This window comes from Larimichthys crocea, chromosome XXIV (genome assembly GCF_000972845.2).
Source record: "Larimichthys crocea isolate SSNF chromosome XXIV, L_crocea_2.0, whole genome shotgun sequence".
Taxonomy (NCBI): Eukaryota; Metazoa; Chordata; class Actinopteri; family Sciaenidae; genus Larimichthys; species Larimichthys crocea.
In genome coordinates, this window is record NC_040034.1 from 1,261,374 (window position 1) to 1,275,646 (window position 14,273).

General features: G+C 43.6%; 1 long non-coding RNA gene across 1 annotated transcript in view; it reads left to right on the top strand.

The window, feature by feature from the left end:
* LOC113744551 (uncharacterized) overlaps positions 1-14,273 on the top strand; it is an 86,735-nt gene extending 72,462 nt beyond the window's left edge. The window contains exons 3-4 of the long non-coding RNA XR_003461630.1: positions 9,732-9,816; positions 14,156-14,273. This is a non-coding gene — a long non-coding RNA (uncharacterized LOC113744551). The remainder of the gene's footprint in view (positions 1-9,731; positions 9,817-14,155) is intronic.

Here is a 14,273-nt window from a genome sequence, read left to right on the forward strand (position 1 = left end):
CAGAAACAGAGAGTCAGAGACAGAAAGCTGTATCATTAGCGTGGTTGGACCCCTGGGAGGCCGTTGGCCCATCATAAGCCTCTTATTTGACGACTCTCCTCGGAGAACTTGTGGTCTAATCTTATAAAAATTCGAACACCAGCTCCCTGCATGCTCTACCACCGGCTTATTAGTCACAGCTCTGTGTTTTTTGTGGTTTAAAAATAAATAAAAAATGCAGCTTTCACAGCTGAATTATGGTGGAAAAGCACGAAGGGCGAAAAGGTGTTGAGGTGTCGTGAGAGTGACACAGAGTTTTTTCACACTGTTGCTGAAAGCCGAATCTTTCATCGGGCCTTCAAACTTGTGCTAAGTCATATCCACGAGGGCCCGGCCTATGTGAAGTCCCACTTAGCCACAAGAGAGAGTTAACACACTGCTGTTTACAAATCTTTTCATATTATTTCTGCTTTTAAGTCTCAGTCAGACGTCTCTATCTTCTACCGTCGACCCAAAGGAGACAAATTTATCAGCATCATTGTGACTGCTGAACACATTTTTTCTTTGCCCAACGCAGGGAAACAGGAAACAGCAGTGACAAAAGGAAGTCAAAGAATAACAACAACAGCAATAGCTGTGGTGAAAGAGGCAGCTCAGAAAATATGAGAATTTAACCATTTGATTGCCTGAAAAAGTTGCTCTGCAGCAAGAGCAAAGCAACAAAGATCCTCTATAGGAATGTAAACAAAGGCGATATTGATGTTTTAGAGCGTCTGCATGAAGGCGTTGTTCCTCCTGCAGCAGCATCATCCATGTTTACATTTTGTTTGTGTCACTGAAAGGAGAAGCAACACACTGGAAGTTTTTTTGTTTTTTTTTCACAGAGATACATGTGTTTACCGTCACGTTGAGGAACATCTGATCACGTGTGAGAGAGTTAAACGAGTTCAGAGTCGAAAGCTGGGAGGCGATTAGCCTAGCTTAGCACAAAGACTGGAAGCGGGGGGAAACAGCTAGCCCCCTGAGTTTATAGTTCATTTGCTCCATTTGTTTCATCTGTTTACAAACAGAGGTGACGAACAGCTGGCCGCAGTGACTTCCCAGACTCCTTTGTCTGTTTTGTCGCCGTGTGGTTGCCAGGCAACCAGCGGAGTCAATAAACAGTCGCAGTGCATACCTCCCTTTAAAAAAACTTAATAACAAACAATAGAGGACTTCAGAGGTGACGGCAGGCTGAGCTAACACACAGACGTGACAGTGGTATCAATCTTCTATTGTCTTAACTGTCGACGTGTTTCCCAAAATGTTGAACTATTCCTGCAAACGGTGACGGCGATAATTCATCTGTTTCATGATGTTTTCACACGAAGCAGCTACAGCAGAGCGATCACGAGGTCAAGAAGTCTCATTATGTCAGCGTAGAGACTGGAAACAGGAGGAAACAGATAGCCCAGCTTTAGCCCAGGGCAACTTCCACAGCTAAATTACCAAAAACTGCAGTGTCTCTTTTCGTCCACTTGAGGCTGGCTCCAGAAGTGAGTCAGTCTCCATAAGTCCCCATGTCTCACAGCAGAAATAAACATGTTTACAGCCTGGTACAAAAAACAGTTTTGGTCTCTGTAGCTAATTTCCCCGTTCATGACAACTGTACTGAGGGTGAATTTATATACAACTCACCTGTTCAGGTTATATTAAGGCTTAAACCAGGACTCCACGTCTTTACTGATTTCTAGCTGGGAGGCGTAAGAGGCAGGACTACAAACATGGCGGCTTCGTAAACTTGGTGACGTCCCTCGCGCTCCGTCCACTCTTCATACTGTCACTGGTCTGTAGCAGCTTCACTAACCCAGAATCTGGATGTAGCAGAGCTCCAGGCCCATACATGGAGTCACTGCTGCAGCAGGAGACTTGGCCTGTGAGGCATAACAAACAAGGTTTGGCATTTACTTGCTACTAACAGGCCTACTTAGGTTGATTGGCTCGTGTTGTTAGGCTCGCTCTGTCCGGCAGCAGTGGAAAAATCACAATACAAGTATGAACATTAAGCGCAGCAGCGTGATTAAATGTGGTGTGCAATGATTCTTTTTGAACCTCGTTCAAAGTGTAAACGATGGTAATGTAATTTTTGAGCCTGGCGGTTTATGACAAACACATGTCAGCTGGTGTATTGTTATGTTTAGCAGCAGCTCGAGCTGTAAGAGAGGCTGTAAAATCAGCCGGCTGGCTGCTTACGAGCGGGAGAGGGAAAGAAAAACCTGCAACGGCGAGAGGTGGAGTGATGACGGGTGTGTGCATGTATGTATGTACGCTCCATATGACCGCGCTCAGATTGAATCATGTCTCCGGTATCAGCTCCGGCTTTGATTTACCTTCCACGGCCGAGAGGAGAAGAAAGGGGAGCAGCAGAAGAGAGGAGGAGATGCTCCTGAAATGAACACCTTGGTAAAACCTGCCGCTGTATAAAGTGTCAGAGCCGGGCCTCTCTGTGGCGCCGTGCCAAACCCGGAGCCGCTATCACCTCCACCACCACCACCAGCATGCTGCTGCCCCTGCTGCTGTGCCTTCCATTAATAAAGGAGAAGAATAACAGTGACGGAGGGGAAGATGGGCCAAAGCGACGATACATTACCTGCCAATTAGACGAAGGGCGGAGGCAATGAGGGGAAATGCAGACCATATGGGAGGCTATGTGAGAGGCCACCTGACCCAAGGGGCCCACAACTCTCACATCAACACTCCTCGCCAGACTGGACCTGTTTGAAGTCTTACATAATGCTCTGAATATCACTCTCTTCTCCTTCTCCACCGCCTCCTCCCCTCTTGCCCTCTTGCTTTCCACTCTTGAGACCACAACCACAAAGACGGGCCGCGGGCCAAGACAAACACAGCCCAGAATCAAATCAATTTTCGAGAAGTTATGGTGCGACTATTACAGCTTAACACGCCGCTGACAAGCCGCATGAGATGGTCACCTCAGGAGCGTGTGAAGAAGAAGGAAGGACGGCTGTTACGTCTGTAGCTTAAAAGACGCAACAACAGACGTAACGCTGACAAAAGTCCTTCACGCATCCTTTATATAACACGCGTTAATAAATCCTGATGATTATTTCTTGGACGTCGACGCTCAGTGGAACCGGGCATACCTTGACACAAATCATCGCGGAACCTTTTCCTTCTGTTTTCCAGCGAGAATTTTCCAAACACTTCCTTTAAAACGAAGGAGCTCAAGTTTAAAAGTATTTCAACACACACACACAGGAAAGAAAAGAAGGTTAAAGGAATAGTTTGACGTTTTTGGGTGTTAAGTCGATGTACGTTCATGTCTGTTAAATATAAGGCTGCTCTGCAAAGACGTGGATCATCGGTGACCCGAATGACGCCTGGTTGCTCAAACAAGCCACCTGTAACGGCACCCACCTGTCAATCAAAGCGTCCACGCTCTTAATCCTGCATAACTTTAAGCCTTAATATAATGTGAACAGGTGAGTTGTATATAAATTCACCCTCAGTACAGTTGTCATGAACGGGGAAATTAGCTACAGAGACCAAAACTGTTTTTTGTACCAGGCTGTAAACATGTTTATTTCTGCTGTGAAACATGGGGACTTATGGAGACTTGACTCACTTCTTCTGGAGCCAGCCTCAAGTGGACGTTTGAGGAACTGCAGTTTTTGACTTCACTTCACAGACACGGAGGTTACTGCTCAGTCACAGCATATCTACGAGGCCTGAAGAGATAAACGTGACAGTATTTAGACAGGAAACAGACAAATGTTAAAGAAAGTACCAGAGTAATCATCTTGTGACGACGTGTTGGGGTCAAACCAAAGATGTTATGACCTGAAATGCTGGTGAACTAGAACTACAACTAGAGCAAGTAGGTCAGAGTTGAACCAGGAAGTTGGTCTGTAAACCTCGAGGGACGTTCACATGGAGAAGTTTGACCTTTAGTCCTCTCTCTGCTGTGAAGTTGGACATTTTAACATGGGGGCTAATGGAGCCAGCCTCGAGTGGACGTTTGAGGAACTGCAGTTTTTGGCACTTCACTTCACAGCCACAGAGGTTACTGCTCAGTCAAATTCAACAGTATTTTGGCAGAAAACAGACAAATATTAAAGAAAGTACCAGAGTAATCATCTTGTGACGACGTGTTGGGGTCTAAACCACTTCATTGGAGGTAAAACCAAAGCTGTTCTGTTGGAAGTTGGTCTGTAAACCACGAGGGACGTTTAGTTTGACCTTTAGTCCTCTCTCTGCTGTAAAGTTGCACACTTTAACATTACGGAGACTCACTTTTGGAGCCAGCCTCAATTGGCTTCATCTCCCAGCTACGGGGGCTTACTACGGTAGCAAAACGAGCCGCCTTGCTGGCTGCGAGTTGGTCGAAGCCTTTTGCGAGGGGGACATAAAAACGTCCATAGGTTTTTTCCGCTAACATCCTGTGCCGCGGATCAGGCCAACATTACCGTCTGGTGCACATGGAAGAGCTCAATTACATAACTTAAGACTTTCATTAGCCTCTCTGCTCCATTGAGTTCTCTGGGAAAGGTCCAGATGTGACTTCATGAAGGGCCCTCTCTATGCCGAGCCTGTTCTGCTCTGTTCCGCTATCCCCCTCCTCCTCCTCCTCCGCCTTCATCCATCCATCCCTGCAGCTGTAAGCACTCAGAGAGCGAGAGAGAGAGAGAGAGAGAGGGAGAGGGGAGGCCAGGCGGAGTCCTTTATTAAAAAAAAAAAAAAATCAGACCCCCCAATCTCCTTCTTCAAAACAGTCCCAGCCCCACCCAGAGCAGGCATATCGTCCCCCCTTCCCCTTCCCATAGGTCTTCTAAAGTAGGCCAATAAGTCTTTTAGCATGTGGTCTCGCTGTCAGCCCGAGGTGGCTGACTAGACAGGCTCGCTGCTCCAGGCGCAGGGGCAGGAAGTGGGAGCCGGCCAGGAGACGCTCTCTGAGAGGCTGCCCAAGTAAACAAGCCTCCCCTCCTTTTTAAGCACACACACACACATGCTCGTACACACACACACACACTCAGGGGTGTGTGTTTACATATGGGGCAAACTTGATGCGTCACCTCCAGAAACAGCAACCACTTCTTTTCTTTTTTTTCAACTGGGAAACGCTGTTAATATCACGACCACAATGCCCTTTCAAGACCTGAAAAAACTGGAAATTTGTGGAGAGCCTTCTAATCAAATTAATGGCTGTGTGTTGGTTGTTTGATCGCGCGCGTGTGTGTGTGTGTGCGTGTGTGTGTGCAAGAGCATGAATTTGTACAGCTGTGGAACGTCATACCCGAAAATCCCACGCCAAAACAACAATTTGTGCCTTAAAGCGGAGGGGGGGGTAGTTTGTTCGACACGTCGCCGCTGTTTGATATCCAAAAAAAGAAAAACCCTCCTGATTGTATGACTTGTGTGTCTGGGTATCGTGAAGGTTTTCCAAGCGCGGGGCAGCTGTTTGTGTGTTTCTGGGAAGACGGCGGCGGACACAGGTGGGGAATCGGTTAGCGGCGTGATTTATAGTGGATCTCCTCTCGCCTCACATTGTGCTGTGGCCTTTCCTCTGGGCCTCGAGTCTTGCTCTCACACATCATGTTCCCCCGCCTCCCTCCTTCTCGCCTGTTATTCCGTGTCTCCGATAACAATGATGCCTGATTCTCGGAGTGGAAAACCCAGATGAGTTCCCCTCTGAGAGCAAATTTATTGTTTCCCCGCATACAGCTATTGTGTAGGTGGTTTTAGCCGTGGTTTCTTGGACCCAAACAAAGCTCGAATGTTGTCAAAGCGAATCTCAAATCAACTATTTATTCCTTGTGGGCACGTCTTCAAAGACAAGTTACAATTTCCTTTTTTAAGCTGTGCTAAAGAAGCTTTAGGTGCATCATATTAAAGGTCACCACACAAGGCCTGTCATGTGTTTGTACTTGATGGATTTTTATAAGGTTGACTAACAAAACTATGTAACAGTTGCTAAATGTGGCCTCTGGAGTGCACAGCGTAATGGAAAATTCGATAATTAATTAAATTAGAGTCTTTGAGGCTTTTAACACAGTGAGAATATCTTTAGCTTCCACAATGTGACATATTTTAAGTCGTTAGTTAAAAATGAGCTAATAGCTGAGCCCTGATGTGTTTTTATTGCTTGTGAATGTAACTTTTCAACTGTAAATGGAAGATTTAAAATACAACCTACAGTATGGTCTCGCTTTAAAGATCATCATGAGGCAACGCAACAAAGAAAAAGTGATCAAACTGGACCACAGTCAAGAAACAACTCATCAGCCGTAATCCGTGTAGTTTGTCTGTATCTTGTTTCACTCTTAATATAATAATGATAATAATATATGTTAACACGTCCTGTGACCCTGAAGCCTCACCGGACGCGTCTTTGTCACATTGCGGATGCGGCGCTGTTTCAAACCCACCAGACTTTGTTCACTTGCTCAAATTTTGTCATTTTCTTGGTTTATGTGCTTCTAAATATGCTTCTACATGTGTAAATATGCTACGTAGTTCATTTGTTTCGCCATTGTCTGTTTTTTATCAACCGGCAGTTTGCAGTTGGGGTGTTTTATTTTGAAAATCCACTATGCTTTTTTCTGTGTCTGGCAAAAATAGAACAGCCGCGCTGAATTGACTCCTGCATAAACTGAGGCCTGATGTGTTTTATCGCTTGTCAATTCAACTTTTCAATATTTCTTGTTTAACATTTGTCTGTAACACGCTAAAACAGTCCTCATAATGTCACTCTGCGAAGGTAAACTCCCCCATGACACATGAACCACATGTGCCATAACCACAATCAACGAACACATCCTCCTGTTTGGGTGTTGTGTTTACGTCTTGTATATAATTATATGATTCATATATTTTACAGATAAACAACTGAGTCATTTTTATCATAAAAAAGTAGGACAGGATGTAGCAACAAAACAGCATGATACTGAACTGTTTGATTGCTTAATAATAACACAAAAACACTAACTAACACTGTGTTTATCTCTGATATACTAAATTAAGATTAAAAATGAAGAAAACTGAGTCAGTCACAGAAGTTAAGCAGCTTTATGTATCTAAAATCTGCTACTACATGTAACTGGGTCAAGTAGGGTGTCAGCAGCAAATGAATGAGTATATTTTATGCTAATGAAATAGAGGTGGGTTGTGTCCAGTCATTTAAAACTCTCTTTAAAATTTTAATGCTTTTAAAGTTTTTAGCCTCTGACTCGGATTTGAGTTTCAGCTCTCACAGAGGTCTGATAATAAAAATCTTAATTTGAGTCAGCTGTCTATCGCCTTCTGATAAAGCTTACTAAAAACAGCACGGCGCTGAGGGCACTGCGAGTTTGTGATTGTTGGTTTTAGTAATATCCTGACACCAGCATTACTAAAGGCTTTTGTGTAAAGTTACACTCTAATCCTTTTTTCCTGCCTACCTGTGCGAGTGCATGTCGCGGCAGGTAGGCAGGTGAGGCTCGAGGGTGAGCGTAGGACCGGTTTTGAGAAATCCCAGCAGTCAGTCAGTCAGTCAGTCAAATAATCTCATGTTGTACGTCCCAGAGGGACGTCAACGAGCGTCAACCTCGAGGACGCGGCTCGAACTTTTTGCGTCCACGAGCTGGAACATGCATGCACGCACGCCTTGTATGTGTGTGTGTGTGTTGTTTTAAGCGTGCTCTTTCTTAGTGAGTGGGTGTGAGATCTGCGGTTTCTCACAGTCAGTTCTTATCTTCATTTCTCTCTCTCTGAGCCTCAGCCAGCAGATCATTGTGAAATACACACACACACACACACTGAAAGACTTTTAACTATTCCCTAACCTCTCAAGGACAGAGACGGATATCTCGGCCTTGTTTACAACTCAAACAAGAAAATGATACAGCTGTGGTTACATTACCAGGCCAGCCATCCTCTCTGTGTCACTATCTCTGTCTTTAAAAAGCTTCACCGTGTCACCCGCTTTTCTGGCCTTGAAGTAGCTCACACGCTTTTAATGTTTCCCTCTTATCGACTCGAGTGCAAGATCCCTGATACGAGGTGGTCATCTGCACAGACTTGGCCTCGGTACAATATCGAACAAGAACAAGGACTTCCTGTTAAATTAACACTGATGTCATCTTCTGTCTGCTTTTAAGGCTGTGGTCCAGTACGTGGCTAAAAAGTGTAGAAGTGTGTTTTATTCATAAGTGTGATATGTGTGAGGTCATATAAATGATGAGAAACTGAAAATTGCGTTTAAGAAGTGAGAGAGTTTTTTTTTTTTTTGTTCTGCCGCCACCAGAGGAAACAGATGCAGCAAAACAAAACTGAGAATTAAGGTATGAGCAAACGAGCTGTTTTTAGCTCCAGCATGGTTCAGTGGCTTCGAGCTAACCTCATTCGCCATCACTTAGGACATAAGTGAGAACTTTGTCGAGCTCTGTACTCTCCTCCGTGTGTCATGTGCACCTTTTTGTTTCAGTCGTAGCTCAGCTTAGTTTCTGGATGGACTTCCTCCTCCAGTTTTTTTATCCAGGAGGAGTTAGTGCCCAAACTTCTCCATGTAAACATCCCTTCTCCATGTAAACAGGCCGATGTCTTGATTCAACTTTGACCTACTTGCTCTAGTTCTAGTTTACCAACATTTCAGATCAGAACTTCTTTGGTTTTACCTCTAATGAAGTGGTTCAGATCAGTCTGGACCCCAGCAAGTCGTCACAAGATGATTACTCTGATGCTCTATAGCTAATTTCCTCGTTCATGACAACTGTACTGAGGGTGAATATTTGTAGAACTCACCTGTTCAGATTATATTAAGGTTTAAAGTATGCAGAATTAAGAGCGTGGATGCTTTGGCGGACAGGTAGGTGCTGTTACAGATGGCTTGTTTGAGCAACCAGGCTTCATTCGGCCTGCTGATGATCCACGTCTTTGAAACTGAACATCTGTTGGCGGACATGAGGCCGAATGGCAGCTGCATGCTCTAATAACCAATCTGTAATGGCACCTACCTGTCAATCAAAGTGTCCAGTTGGACATTTTAACTGGAGCCAGCCTCAAGTGAACGTTTAAGGAACTGAGATTGAGCTTTTGAGCTTCATAACGGGTCTTCAGAAACCTGTGGATGACGTCACAGATACGCCGTCCATTCTTTACACTGTCAATGATTGTCTTGCTGGCAGTAGACATTTCTTTATATTAAGGAGTCATGGGAAAATGGTTGGGAACCTTTGGTTCTAGGCTTGTTTATAACCTCGTGGTGATGATGTTTCCCAGATGAAGCTACAGATCTGATGTTCAAAGCCTCAGAAGATTCTTGTTGGACATTTTTCCTGCAAGTTCTCAAACGAAACCGGTGAAAACACAGAAAACGCAGGTGTTGGTCTGCTCATACAGGCTACTTTTCCCTCCCATCGGAGCCCGCGACGGGAGAGAGTCATGACAGGAAGAGTTAAGTGGCTCAGCGCTCGGTGGGAGTGACTCACTCGACCCAGTGGATCAGAAACCCAAAGCACAAACAGTGTCAGGTTCGGGACGGACTCTCCCATTGGTCAGTCATCGTCTCCTGTTTCCGCTGGGCCAGCATGTTTCGTTTGGGGAAAAAGTCATTGCCTGTCCATTAGCGTGGGGCTCTGCAAAGTTTTCAGTGGCTCTGTGTTTGTTTTTCTGTCACACTAAGGAGTGGAAGGGTGTGTTTCCACAACCTGTCAGACTGCCATCACCGGTGCTCCTCTTCTCAACACATATGTGTTTTCTCTTCTTTTCTTTTACAGGTCAAGGGGTGCCACTTAGCCCGGAGGAGGGGGATGAAAAGCACATGTGACACTGGATCCTGGCAGGGCTAATGGTCATTACTCGGTAAGCGGTGCGTCATGGTCTCAGTCGCGTAGATAAAAGGGTTGGGTTAAACCCACAGGATCAGGGAGCGTTTGTGACTGTTGTCTTTGACATACATTTAGCTGTAGACCTATAAAGATAACGCCCGCCATTCGCTGCAGAGAAAACTGTATGACGTGCGTATAGCGTTGCATAAAGTGTTGCATATACAGAGATCGGCGCAGTGATTAGTAAATTACTAAAAGCCTGAAGTTACTGCTAAAGTCCCAAAAAGTGTCTGTTTTTTTAATTGTGTGTGCACAAACTAAAATAAAGCTGTTGAAATTCACACTTCTTGCTAAAATAGTTGCAGAATACACATGAAAGTCTTCACTTCACCAGGATTTCACCAGGATTTTGTGGGCGGTCCTTAAACGGTTGCTCGATGACACGCTGAGGCCACCCTGAGCATACCCCTGCACCCGATTTCATCTTTGGTTTTACCTCTAATGAAGTGGTTTAGATCAGTCTGGACCCCAACAAGTCATCATGAGATGATTACTCCGATACTTCTTGGTGCTTTCTTTAAAGTCCGTATAAAGGCGATTCTGAGATTTCTTTCAAAACACATTAAATATGTTGAAAAATAGTTGTTGAAAACAAGTGAAAAGACTTTGAACAATATATTTCTTAAATGTGGAGTTGAAGGTTAAAACAGTTTTTCACCAGTTTTCAGTCCAGGATTTTGTGGGCGGTCCTTAAAGCGTGGCTCGATGACACGCTGAGGCCACCCGAAGCATACCGCCGATACTCATTTTTACCCAAATTTGACACCTAATTTCATAAACTTGTCGATATTTTTATTCATTCAAATTTGGCTGGGTGGTTAATAATACTTTCTTCTTTGTTCTGACAAACTCAGAGCTTTGGACACAGACTTTAAGTGGAGAAACCAATCAGAGTTACATTACAATAATGTTGAGCAATGTATTTTATGATGTCTTTCATGTTCCTGCTGCAACCTGTCTTTGTTGAAGACTAAAATAAATAATAACTTGCAATAATTGCTTATAACATGAAGCAAAAAGCAAAACAAGTTCAGATTGAAGATTTTGTTTTTGATATTACAGCTGTCAGGACAGTACATATGTTAATTTAAAGTGTAGCGGCCTCCACTTTTATCGTTTTAGAGTTCTCATTACCAAAACCAACTGTCAATAAGTGAAGCTTGGCTTATAATAATTTTCAAAAACCTCCAAAAAACGCTCATTCGTCTCATGATATGACCATCCGAGATGAAAATAAGACTTGATTTGCTGAGTTTGCTCCATTATATGGTGGCTGTGTGCATCCCAAGATAAAAGAATAGCACCTTTTGGGCTCCGTACTAAAGCATCATAATCAGATGAAATATGTGACATGTAGAGAGAAATAATGAGAAAGTCTGTGTACAGAGTTTAAAATACTATATTTAATTTGATTTTGTAGTAATTAAAGTGTCGGTGTGTTTGGGTATTCCACTTTCTCCGTCACTCAGAGTCAATAATCTCTATTGTTTTGTGAACTTCCCAAAATATGTACGCTACAGGGTGATAATAGTCAGGAAGGGATTAGAGATGGGATGAGAGGGCCCCTTGTTAACACAAATTATAACACATCCCCATAATTAAGTTAAGAATTTCAATATTTTGGTAAACAAGACTCTAAACTCCCCACAATCCCCCCTCTGTGAAGCCGTGGACAAATCAGCCTCAGAGCTGAGGTGCAGACGGAGAAGATAAAGGTCTACTTTCACTTTACATAAGCAAGAGAGGCCCATTAGAGGCAGGTTCAGACGTTTTGTCCTGCGACAGCGAGGTCAAAGGTTTGATCGCTGTGACAGACACAAGTCTTGTTGAGGTGTGTTTTAGCTGAACACACACGTGCATAGTGATCATCTCTTTCCTCATTGCTACAGTTGGTGTGTCACAGTTTGACATTTGACTGACTCGCCACTCTGGTTTGCAAAACAAGTGTGTCATTGTTATTATTTCACCTATTCACACACTAAGACAACAAACACAGATATTATAGTATAGTATAGTATTTTCTGTAGTATTCTTCTTTGATTTGATTAAATATGTTGTTGATTGAGCACAAGATCACTTTATTTCCTAAATCTAATGTCTAAAAGCTAAGAAAATGTTTCAATACACTCACTTTCGTAGTGTTGACAAGCTACGAAGTCCACTCTCATGTCTCTATGGTAAATATGTAGCTGTATCCAGCAGCCAGTTAGGTTATCTTAGCATAAAGACGTGAGCTGCAGGGAGTGTGTCTATTTGTGTTGAACGTAACCGCTGTGAAACAATCAGGAAATCATTTTTTTATTTTGCCCATTAACCGGCTTTATCTGTGTTGCTCAACCACTGCGCTCTCTCTCAAATTATCAGACACAAACCGAATTAAACTTCTTCGTGTCTCTGTTTTGCAGCATAAATTGCGAGTCAGACTCTGATTTAGAAGCTGCTTCATGAAATAAACAAAGACAGATGACGACAGGTAGAGTATCTGAGATGGTCTTAGTTTCAAGGTTGATACTCAGAGGTTTGACGTTGGGCTGCGTTTTTCCAAAAGTTGGATCCGGCTCAACTTGTGTTTTTTGGTGCTCACCCCTGCGGCCTGCACAACCACAACCAAAACGCACTACCCAGACCTAAATGAATGGGAAAACCTGCGTTTTCGCCACATCACCAGATCCAGCCTGAATGTAGCTTTAAAGGTGCTGGTCGGCTTATTTTATGCATCTCACTATATTTCTAAAAAAAAAAAGGTTTTAATATACTCATTTGTGTCCACTCATGTCTGTACAGACAATATGTCTGTACGTACAGTCTGGAAACATGTTTGTTTAATGACTATTCACTGTTTTTCAGAGGGCTGTGTGCCAGTTGGGAAGCTTTCCCTGGTTTCCTGGCAACAAAGAAATAAAATATCTTCTAAAAACTTATTTTAAAAGTGCAGTTTTTTAACTTGGTGGGTGTTTCTAACACAGGTTAGTGTGTCTGAAGGAGGTTAACCATCCCTCTTTGTTTTCTACAGACAAAGCAGCCTCTGAATAGCCCCTAACCTAACCTCATCACTCAGTGTTGACCTCAGCTCGTCTGGTGATTAATTCTCCCTCCCACATCACCTGTCACACTGCAGTGACACATACTCATGCACACCTACATACATTCACACATTCACACATTCATGCATGCATGCGTGCAGGCAGGCCGGCCTGGGTTGCAGCTAACTTGCTCTCAGCTGTGAGTGTAGATAAGAAAACGAGCACGGTTAGCACATCCAGCACTGTTTGCTCACCTCTTTCTCAAACAAAGGGGGTAAACCTATGTCTGATAACACAATTACAAAGTGTACACGCCGCTACATTCTCTTGCTCAACCGTCCGGGTTAAAGGTGAACGAAGATTGGTTAGTACCGAGAGTAAAACTACACACACCTGCTTTATCCTGTTGTGCAGGAAGCAATGAATGAACCGCACACTTGATCTGTGTCACCTTACTGTTTCCACGTTGGAAAGTAACCTAGTGTAAAAGGTGATGAAGTAATGGAAGTTTTTTTTTTTTTGGGCACGTATCAAAGAGCAAAATAATTTTAAAAAGCGACCCCTCCTCCCACCGCCGCCCTCAGACCTGCTGCTGGAGGGTTCAGAAAACCACTTCCTGGTACTTCGTCTTAAAGGTGTCTCTATACGGACACCACACAAACAGGAAACAGCCCTCTTTCATGTCCCTCAAACTGCATGCAAGTTTTGACTTCTTCTGAGATTGTGCAGCAAGAAAAAGGAAGGCGTGCATCACCTGTTTAAGCTTGTTTTTCTTTTTCTTTTATTCTGACCTCATATAAACCCAAAATTAGAAACATTTTGAAGTAGCAACTTAAACATATGAACATGGCCATGAGGACTGTTAATACACCAGTGAAGAAATATTTCTTATGTGTGTTCATTGTGTGTAGTCCTTTATAGCGAGGCTTCAAAACTCTAATAGTCCTATCGAGCAATGCGGAAGTACCAAAAACTGCAGTTCTTCAAACGTCCACTTGAGGCTGGCTCCTGAAGTGAGTCAGTCTCCATAAGTCCCCATGTTCAAATGTCCAACTTCACAGCAGAGAGAGGACTAAAGGTCAAACTTCTCCATGTGAACGTCCCTCGAGGTTTACATACCAACTTCCTGGTTTAACTTTGACCTACTTACTCTAGTTGTAGTTCTAGTTCACCAACATTTCAGGTCATAACATCTTTGGTTTGACCCCAACACGTCGTCACAAGATGATTACTCATTTCTTTAACATTTGTCTGTTTCCTGTCTAAATACTGTCACGTTTATCTCTTCAGGCCTCGTAGATATGCTGTGACTGAGCAGTAACCTCCGTGTCTGTGAAGTGAAGTCAAAAACTGCAGTTCCTCAAACGTCCACTTGAGGCTGGCTCCAGAAGTGAGTCAGTCTCCATAA